The 10,363-nt window shown below is 35.6% G+C and overlaps 1 long non-coding RNA gene across 1 annotated transcript; it reads left to right on the top strand.

Moving 5' to 3' along the window:
* The first annotated feature begins 604 nt into the window (after positions 1–604).
* On the top strand, positions 605–9,712 carry LOC139327122 (uncharacterized). The gene is made up of 3 exons (XR_011601651.1): positions 605–818; positions 8,631–8,681; positions 9,176–9,712. It is a non-coding gene; the product is annotated as an uncharacterized lncRNA (long non-coding RNA).
* The last annotated feature ends 651 nt before the right edge of the window (positions 9,713–10,363 follow it).

Below are 10,363 nucleotides of genomic sequence, written 5' to 3' on the forward strand. Positions count from 1 at the left end.
TCAAAATAAGATAAAAAATTATCTTGCAAAAAATGAATAGAGATAATAGTTGAATGCTACCATTTCATTCTTCTAAAATCTTACATTTCATATAGTTTTTCAGAACTTTTATGGCTTACTTTTCTGAGAGAGAGTTTGCATTTGGAAAGTTCACAAATACCTTCTCATGAATAATGACAAATCAAATCCAGTTTCTTTTTACACGGATGTCAAGTTTCCAAGTAACACCACCAACCGATGAAGACTCCAAGGCCACCAGTTCCATTTTATTAAAGATGTCATATTGGCACATCTGGAAAGCCCAAATTTGAAAGCCCCTGGCTTTTCCCCACCTAAAGGAAAGTCAAAGTCCCTTCCCCTGCACCCACATGTCCATCACATGGTCCAATCAATTCACTGTCCCAATTGGAGATGTTCCCCCAGTCACGCCTCTCCAGGTGCAGGCTGAACCAGTGGTGAGTTGCTATTGGTTCGCCCCGGATCGGGTGAACCGGTAGTGGCGGCAGTGGGAGGCTCCGCCCACCCGCACATTTCTGTGCATGCGAGCGTGCCTCCAAACAAACTGGTAGCAACAGGTTTTGAAACCCGCCCCTGGGCCCTTGACTCCTAGAGAAAGGAATGTTGTTATGGCTATATATCTCCACCAACGCCATGCAAATCCCCTCCCGTTCTCCCACAGCACTAAGTGTGGCAGCCCTGAAGATCCATAGAAAAAGATGGCCTCCTGACAATGAAACCGGTTGCTTCTGCATTTAGATTATGAAGAAAAGAAAAACCCCTTTGGAAACTATCTCAGAAGCTGAAAAAGATGGATCAAGGTAAATTGTTTTCCTTATAAATCACCCCCAAATTAGGTATTAAATCTGGATCAGTTCCTGTTCTAAATTTGGTTCATGACCAAAGCTATAATACATTATTCCATCAATGAAATTAATTTAGAACCCCTCTCCCAGGCTTTGTCTCACATAAAACATAAGTATTTTATGAACATCTGTTTTTACACAAATGGGTTTTGCATGAGTATAAAATTGTTTTAATATTAAACCGTTGAACTCATATTATTCTGGAAGGTGTTCTGTAGATTGACTAAATCATATTGCTTAAAACCTGACAGTTTCCCTTTTACCTCAATAATGTAATGGAGAATATTGATTGCAAAATGAGAGATTACATGACAAAAAAAGAGATTTAAAGGATCCAATAATATCAGGAGCACCTCAAAATTAATGTTCTGCAGTGCACCTGCAGTCAAACACAATAATGTCCTAGTAACTATGACTGTTGTTGGTATACTTATGTTGCATGTTTTTCAAGAAATTAGGAAAGTTTCAGGAATGTATGAAGGACCATATGGGACTTAGGTTCTACAATCTATACTGACTACGTTCATCTCCATCTTTTCCTCCATTTTAGGCTTATTAAAGGGATGCGTAGAATGTCTCTAATTGGAAGTAAGTTCATTTTGAACCAGCCTGAGCTACACTGGGCCTGGGTTAGGATTATCCATGAAATTCATAGTCCACCAATGTAGTTTAAATCAGGGGCGGGTTTCAAAACCTGTCAATACCGTTCACTTGTGGGCGCGCGCTCATGCGCCGCTTCTGCATATGTGCAGAAAGGAGCAGAAGCACAATCAATACAGTTGCCAGGTCTGCTTCCAAAAAATTGCGGACAAGCGGGGGGGGGGGGGTTAAGTAGTAAAAAAATAAAAAAAAATTACAATTAAATTATATATTTTCTTACATTTTAACACGTATTAAAATAATCACTCAAAACTTTACTTAAAATTCAAAACATCAAATATATTATAATAATATGTAAAATATTAAATTACATTTTACTTTGCTGTCGTGTGTATTTTTTATTTGACTGTGCAGCTTTGATCAATTCTTTGTGTTTAAGGAATAATTCTTTAATTTCAGTACAACGTTGAGAAATATTAAAAAATATACAAAATTCACTTCGAACTGATGGTACAAGCAGTTGGTTACGTTCGTCAGTCCACAAATTTCCCATGACGCTGAAAATTCGTTCAACGTTTGCATTTGATACCAGAATTGATGCACAATACTGGAACAGTTTCAGTAAACTCGGAGCTGGCTCTTTCTTGAAAAAGTACGTCCACTTATCAAGGGATGAATTGCCCTGCAGATGAACATAAACTTCTTCTAAGGCAGAAATTTCATCGAAGAGAGTGTTGGGTGGAAGTTCTTCTCGCCATGGTGATAATAACCAGATGTTCGTCATTTCTTCTAAAGTTGGAGGATTATTGCGATCAATTAGATTGAAACAACTTAGCGTCTCATATACTGAATCGGTGAAATTATACCACTTTTCTAAGAATGCAATGGCTCTTTGATACACGTTGATGGCTTCTTTCTTGAACTTTTGTACGGCATTCTCAGGCAAGTATTTTTTACGTAAGGCAAATAAAACTTTCATCCCAAAAAGCTGCTCATCGTATTTTTTTTGCAAAGAATCATGCAGCTTACACATGATAATGTGAAGATCACATGCAAGAATTTTCTTGCTTTCCAGCTTCAGTAGGGTGTCTTGCATTATTGACATGAAGAAGATTTCAGAATTCTGAATTTCAATAATTCTGAAATTGTTGGTTCATCGTCCTTTGCGAGTTCATTTTCCTGATCCGAAATAAGGTTCCAGATAACCTTATGGCACTCATCAGATCCAAGAGAAATAAAATACGATTTTAGAGGTATCCAGTTTAAAAGAAGTCTTTCAACCGCTTTAAACAAACCTAACCAACGTGTCACATGTAAATGCCTTATTCTCTAATATGTAAATAGTATATGAACGGGATATCAGGGGTTAATTTATTCTTCACTTATTAATGTATTCATGTTTCACCACTCCCATACCTAGCTCCGCCCATTGTATATATAAGGAGCTGCACACACTCTCTTCTTTGCTTCTATCTGTGAATATTCAGTGAATATAGAATGCCTTATGTAAATAAAAGAAAATATATTTGAACTCTTAACTCTTATATAATTTATTGAGTCTGATCCTGAAAATATTGCAACAAGCTGGTAGCAGAGGATGGTTTAATTGACTCAATAAAAACTTAAATATGTCTAAGAGAGATAGGCCCAACACCAGGGCATACAGCAAAGAAATGGAAACGGATCAAGAAATAATAGATGAGTCCACAAATGCAATTTCGAGAGAATCTGAAGAATACACGACTGAAGAAGAAGAAATAATAGATGAAGATGATGACCGAGAGGAAATTAAAATAGAAAACAACGAACTCAGGTCAGAAATATTAAAACTGTTAAAGAGCCAGAAAAACGATGAAAGCCTCATCGCGAACCTCCAAGACATGTTGAAAAAGAGCGGAGCAGCGAGAGAGAAGCACATCGCTACCGAAAAATCAAAAGACTCAAAAATAGTAAGTGATACGACTACAGAAAAGAACGCTATAAAGAAGAAAAACGGTGATCCCGCGCAAAATTTTGAATGGCAGCCATCTTGGTTTCAACAGACCTCCAGAGTGAACGAAGCAGAGCCAATCAGAAAACTTGATTCAAAACTTCTGGCGCGAAAGGCACTACTAGATAATGAAAACGAAAAAGAAAAATCAAACACCTCAGAAGAATCAGAATCAGAAAGTGAAGGTGATTCAACAGATACTCAAATAAAGTCAGCAATGAAGACGCTTTTTGCTGCATTTGGACCAAAACTAAAAATTACCAAAAAGTCAACCAGAAAACGGACGAGCAAGCCAACGTCTCAAAATCTACCCACTCCCATCCTGACGACGAGAGCACCGACGCCTGAACCAAGGGAGCCCTGCAAATACCGTCCCACACCGCAGACCGATGCAAGCACCAACGCTCTCAAGAGAAGAAAAAGAACAACCGCCATCGTCAGAACCCCTAAGGTCGAGCCAGAGACCGATTCATCTGAAGAGGAGCTGAACGAGCGAGCCGCAACGACGAGAACCTCTCACGACGACTCCAGGAACGAAATGAGCAACGCGCATGCGCGAGACTACGCAGACGGCCCGGGAAGACTTGAGTTGCTGAAAGGACCCTGCAGACTCATTGAGAGCATTCCCACGCCGTTTTGTAATTTCCACCATTTACAAGACCACGGACTACCTCCGGTTGTAAGTAATGGACCTAATAATGTCGGAAACTTGCCCAGTGACTTCCCAAAGTTGAGAATAGATGGCATTAATTTACAAGAATGGTATCAGCAGCTCCAGGTTGTCTTTATGAAAGAAAACTTACTGTTTTTCATCACTAATCCCCCAAAAAGACCTTGGACTTTAAAGTTAGACTGCTTACACCATAGAGCATTTTTCTTATTAATTTCTAGTGTATCTCCTGCCATGTATCACAGCATTAAGCAAAATCTGACTGTCTCAGAAATTATTCAATGCATGTTCAATTTGTTTCACAGTGATAGTGTAGCTACCACCACAAGAATGTCTAAAGATTTCTTTTCTTCTAGGATAAAACCAGGGGTTTCCATAAGTGAACATTTAATATCTTTAAACAAAATAAGAGCTGAACTGCATTTAAGGGGGGAGGTGATTTCAGACCAAACAATGAAAAGTGTTATCATCAACTCACTTGACCCATCATGGAACAATTATATGTCACATTTAGACACAATCAATCTAGGATACTTATCCATAGAAAGTCTATCCAATAAGTTAATAGCTGAAGACAATTCAAGGAAGAGTCGCTCTAACAATCACATAGAACACAAACCATATAGAAAAGTAGCTTTCCAAGAAAGATATAATGAAACATTCAGATGCCACAACTGTGGATCCAGGGAACACAATAGAAGAGATTGTCCCAAAATTACAAAAGAAAGACATAGGTCAGAACACAGAAACAAATACACCTATAGACAGTCTTCCATTGATAGACATAGATATAGAAGCCCACCAAATTACAAAGAGTATAGAGGGGGCAGAGATAATTCAAAGGACAGAAAATCTGGTTCACTAAATGGACTAAACAAGCAAGACAACACTAACATACAGCAAACTGAGGATAATAATTGGCTTATTGATTCTGGAGCAACCAACCATACCACTAATAATAAAAATATATTATCTTCATTTATAGAAGATAAATTTGTAATAAAGGTAGCTAATCAAGAAAAGGTCCAAGTATTAGGTAGAGGGAATGTAACCTTACCTGGTCTAGGAAAAATAGAGGGGGTATTACTGATACCTGAGATACCTCATAACATATTAAGTGCCATAAAACTAAGCAGAGATTCAGATATTAATATTGTGTTTTCAAAAGGAAAAGCAACTTTGGAGAAAAATAAAACAGATATAGGTACAGTAATGATTAAAGGAGGCCTACCTTATTTAATAACTAAGGAGAAATGGTTACACAACATTGATTCAAATATGGAGGATTGTATTGAACCAGATAATGGAAACATTAGCAACAGTGACAATGATGAATGTAAAATAGCTCATGATAACAAGGACGCACATAATGAGAAAAAACCAAAAATAGGTAAGCCAATTCATGATGAGTGTGCTCATGTCTTACATAGGAAATTAGGACATGCCAGTTTTCCTGTAGTACAGAAAATGACTGAACACGCAGAAGGTGTTAAAATAAAAAATTGTGAAAACTATTTGGAATGCTCAGTATGTAAATCTACAAAACTAAAAACTAGTCCCAGGCCTAGAAAATCAACAAGGTCAACTAACAAAATTTTTGATTTAGTACACATGGACCTGGTTGGTCCACTAACTCCTTCAATCATTTACAAAAAACGTTACTTAACTATTGTGGATGACTATAGTCGCTATGGATTTGTTTACACATTAAAACACAAGGATGAAACCTTTCAGAAATTTAAAGAGTTTTACAAACGCGTAGAAACACAACACAATATCAGAATAAAACAAATAATGACAGATAGGGGATGTGAATTCATGTCTAAGGAATTCTCCCAATGGCTGAAGGACAGAGGAATGTTACATTACACATCTAGCCCATTTTCCGCGTTCCAGAACGGAATTGCAGAGAGGAAGAACTCAACATTACAAACCATGATTAGATGCACTTTGGAAGATGCTGGCTTGAGCAAACAATTCTGGTCAGAATCCCTACAATATTCCAATTACACACAAAATAGAACTTGGTCCAGCATTGTAAATAAGACACCATATGAAGTGATGTATAATAGGAAACCAAAATTAGCACACATGCATATATTTGGAGTCACCGCAGACGTACACATACCTAAACAATTGAGAAGAAAGGGAGAAAATGTGTCTAGAAGACTTAGATTTATGGGATATGAGACAGGTACAAAAGGGTACAGATTCATTGATAATAATAACAAATTTATAGTTTCCAGAACAGCTGTGTTTCATGAACAGGCCAACTGGTCTAAAATACATCTTAATGAAATATTCCCAAGCAACAACACAGATACAAAATCCCAAGAGAAAAAATCTGTAGAAAAGCAAAATGACCACAAATATAGAAACAAAACTAAAACATGGACAAACAGTCAACACAAAATAAAGACAGATACATTAACAAAAAAGGAAGCAAGATATTTGCATGACAATAATAGTAAACCTGAGAAAACAATTAGAAACACTAGAAACCAAATACCAAACAAAGATTATATAATGCATATGGATGGAGAATCTACGACACCTAACACATATGAGGAAGTGTTAAAACTTCCTCCTAAAGAAAAAGAAAAGTGGGAATTAGCAATGGCAAAAGAGATGGAAAGTTTACAAGGATTAAATGTATTTACACCTGCAATTGCACCAAAGGACAAAACAATTATTGGCACTAGGTGGATATATAAAATTAAAAATTTAGAGGGAGGCAATACTCTATACAAGGCTAGATTAGTTGCACAAGGTTATGCACAGAAATATCCAGAGGACTATACTGACACATACTCCCCCACAGTAAGAACTGAAAGTGTCAAAACGGCTCTAGTTGTAGCATCAGCACTCAATCTCGATGTATTCCAGTATGACATACAGACTGCGTATTTACACGCAAAATTAGATAAGGAAATATATGTAAGAGCACCTCACAGTCAATACACAAATAAGGATGAGATTTGGTTATTAAACAAAAGTCTATATGGGTTAAAACAATCTGGTAAACGATGGTATGATTGTTTAGTGAAAGTACTTAGAACCATGGAATTCAATGCTACTACTGCTGATAATTGTTTCTTTGTTAAAAAGGGTAATGATTACATAGAATTTGTATTAATCTATGTGGACGACATTTTATATATAGGTAAACATAAAGAAAGAAGAGAAACATTTGTAACTAAGTTAAATGAACATTTCTCATTGAAATCTTTAGGTAAAGTAAATAAGTATCTTGGTGTTCAAATTAGTAAAACTAGAAGGGGATTCAAGCTTTCTCAGAAAGATAAGATCATAGAACTTTTGAACAAATGTAATCTAAATGACGCAAAACCTTGTGACACTCCAATGCAAACTGATTTCCTAAGAAATGCTGATGAATCATCCCCTGAATTCAAAGATAACACGTTCTATAGATCAATCATAGGTTCACTTCTTTACATTTCTAATTGGACAAGACCTGATATCGCTTTACCCCTCAATTTATTGTCCAGGCATGTCAGCAAACCAACGATGTATCATTGGGAAGCTGTTAAAAGAATATTAAGATATTTAAAAAATACTTTAGATTTCTGCTTAATGTTAGAACCTAATAATGTCAAGGAACCGAAACTCACATGTTACGCAGATGCAGATTGGGCTGGAGACACTTCATGCAGAAAAAGTACATCTGGTTACTTATTTCTCCTAAACGGTTGTCCAGTTTACTGGTACACTGGCAAACAAGATTTAGTGGCCACTTCAACGACAGAAGCGGAATATGTTTGTTTATCTAAAGCAGCAAATAACCTTGTATGGTTTAATGATCTAATTTCTGATGTTTGGAAAAAACCTGCTCTACCTTTTGTCATGCATGAAGACAATAAAGCAGCCATTGAAATATCTAGATCTGACGCTATTGGACAGAGATCTAGACATATAGACATAAAATTTAAACATGTGAGACAATTATCTCAAGATGGATTTATTAAAGCAGTGCATTGTGAGACATCAGAACAATTAGCTGACATATTGACAAAGCCTTTGCCATCTAAACAACATAAATACTTGACTTCCAAGTTATATGTATTATATTGTTCTGAATCTGAATGTAATAGATGTAGCATATCGAATTGGCATTTAGAGGGGGATTTGTCACATGTAAATGCCTTATTCTCTAATATGTAAATAGTATATGAACGGGATATCAGAGGTTAATTTATTCTTCACTTATTAATGTATTCATGTTTCACCACTCCCATACCTAGCTCCGCCCATTGTATATATAAGGAGCTGCACACACTCTCTTCTTTGCTTCTATCTGTGAATATTCAGTGAATATAGAATGCCTTATGTAAATAAAAGAAAATATATTTGAACTCTTAACTCTTATATAATTTATTGAGTCTGATCCTGAAAATATTGCAACACAACGTGTTGGAACATGGCACAAAACTTCATGGAATTCTGACTCGCAAAACTAATGATTTCAACTCTTCTCGTTTCTTCGCAGAATTCGAAAATTCGGCAAAAACCTTCAGCACTATATTTTCGATATCAAAAGGTAACTGCTTTAATGCATTTTTTGCACTGTTGTGTAAAATGTGATTATTGCAATGAGCATTCGATTTTTGTCTCATTCTAACTTATGAAAAAAAAAGACAAAATGCGATTCTCCTATCCTTACTCTCTTAGACTGTACAGCTTTAGATTACGTACCATTTCATCATAAAGCTTTTGAATATAAAAAATGTCCACTGTTTTGTGAAAAAAAATAGTGAACATAATGTGAAAAAAGTGGACTGTCCACTCAAATAGTGGACACCTGGCAACCCTAAAATAAAATAAAACAGAGAGTAATGTCTAGTATGAGCATGAAAGTTTTTAAATTTCAAATATTAGAACTTCTCTTATATTCATTAAAACACAAGTCCTAGAGGTTCAAAGTAAAGAGAAGGAAAAGAAAGATAAATTAGCAGTCATAGTTTATGAGACCCATTTTTAATCTTACTAAAACTCTTGTTTATTATACTCTTCCTTTCTTTCTTATTTTTATAGGTGGCTGCTTAAGCATGCAAAATTATTCAGAAGCATCTAGAGAAAAGTATTTATAAATCATTCTCCAACAATTTTATTTCATGTCAGATGCTGGATGCATACAGATAGATATCTGAAACCTGCTCTGTGTTCACAATCTTGCATTTGCTTAAAGGAAAACAGAAAGAAATTCAAATTATACCTATTGAGACTCTCAGGAAAACAGTTTCTATAGCAACATATAAAATTGTTAAATGAATTGATTTTAGTTTTTTTTAATCATATACATTTGTGCACTATTATTTGGTTCCCTTACAATTCTGATTCCTTTCAAAATTAAGTATGCCATGAAATATCAATATCAAACATCTGTAACCAAATTTTGTAGTTGGTCATGCTTCAAAATGATATAATGATGGAATATTAAAAACAGCGTAATATGGTTCAGCGGTCACAAACACACAAAAACTTTGAATTACATGTCAATTTTCCAGTACAAAATGTGTATGTTTGTGTGTATATATTTTTAATCACTTCAAGGGTAGATTATATTTTTTAGAAATGTCAATTCAAAATAAACAAAAAAACCAAAATATTATTATTATGTGTACATTTATGATCCAGAATAGCAAAGAGCAAGACCCTGAAACTGAAAAATAAATTTACTAAGGAGTAGTGGAAGTGTTCCTCATCTAATGCCATGCTCTGGAAGAAGAATTTTTATATTTCTTGGTCCTGGCTCCATCCAACCTTATTCTAACAAAAAAATGGACAATGGGCTTTTCTTTTTTTTACTACTGTCTTTAGTTCAGTTGACTCCCATGCATAAAAAGTCTAGAAATGAAAATAAAAGAAAATAAAAGAAGAAAAGAATCCATCATCACCATATAGTCCCAAAGTTCATGGATTTCAGAGGAGGACCAGCAACTGAGTAGTGCATAATACTATGGACTACATTGGTGGCAACCAATGACTAGAGAGAAAGACATACACTGTACCTATTGGATTATTTACATATACGTGCAATGGAATGAAATGCAGCAAATGAAACATCATTATTTGTGCCAGCACAAGTGGGAAAACACTACTTTTGATGTGAGGCAGAAAAAAACTGGAGATGGCCTTTCTAGTAGACTGGAGAGATTATAGGATTGCTGCAGTTTTTTTGGCAAGATTATCAGAAGTAGTTTGCCATTGCCTTCAGACTAA

This window comes from Pituophis catenifer, unplaced genomic scaffold (genome assembly GCF_029215685.1).
Source record: "Pituophis catenifer annectens isolate HBS135680 unplaced genomic scaffold, rPitCat1.0.hap2 SCAF_1, whole genome shotgun sequence".
Classification (NCBI taxonomy): domain Eukaryota; kingdom Metazoa; phylum Chordata; class Lepidosauria; order Squamata; family Colubridae; genus Pituophis; species Pituophis catenifer.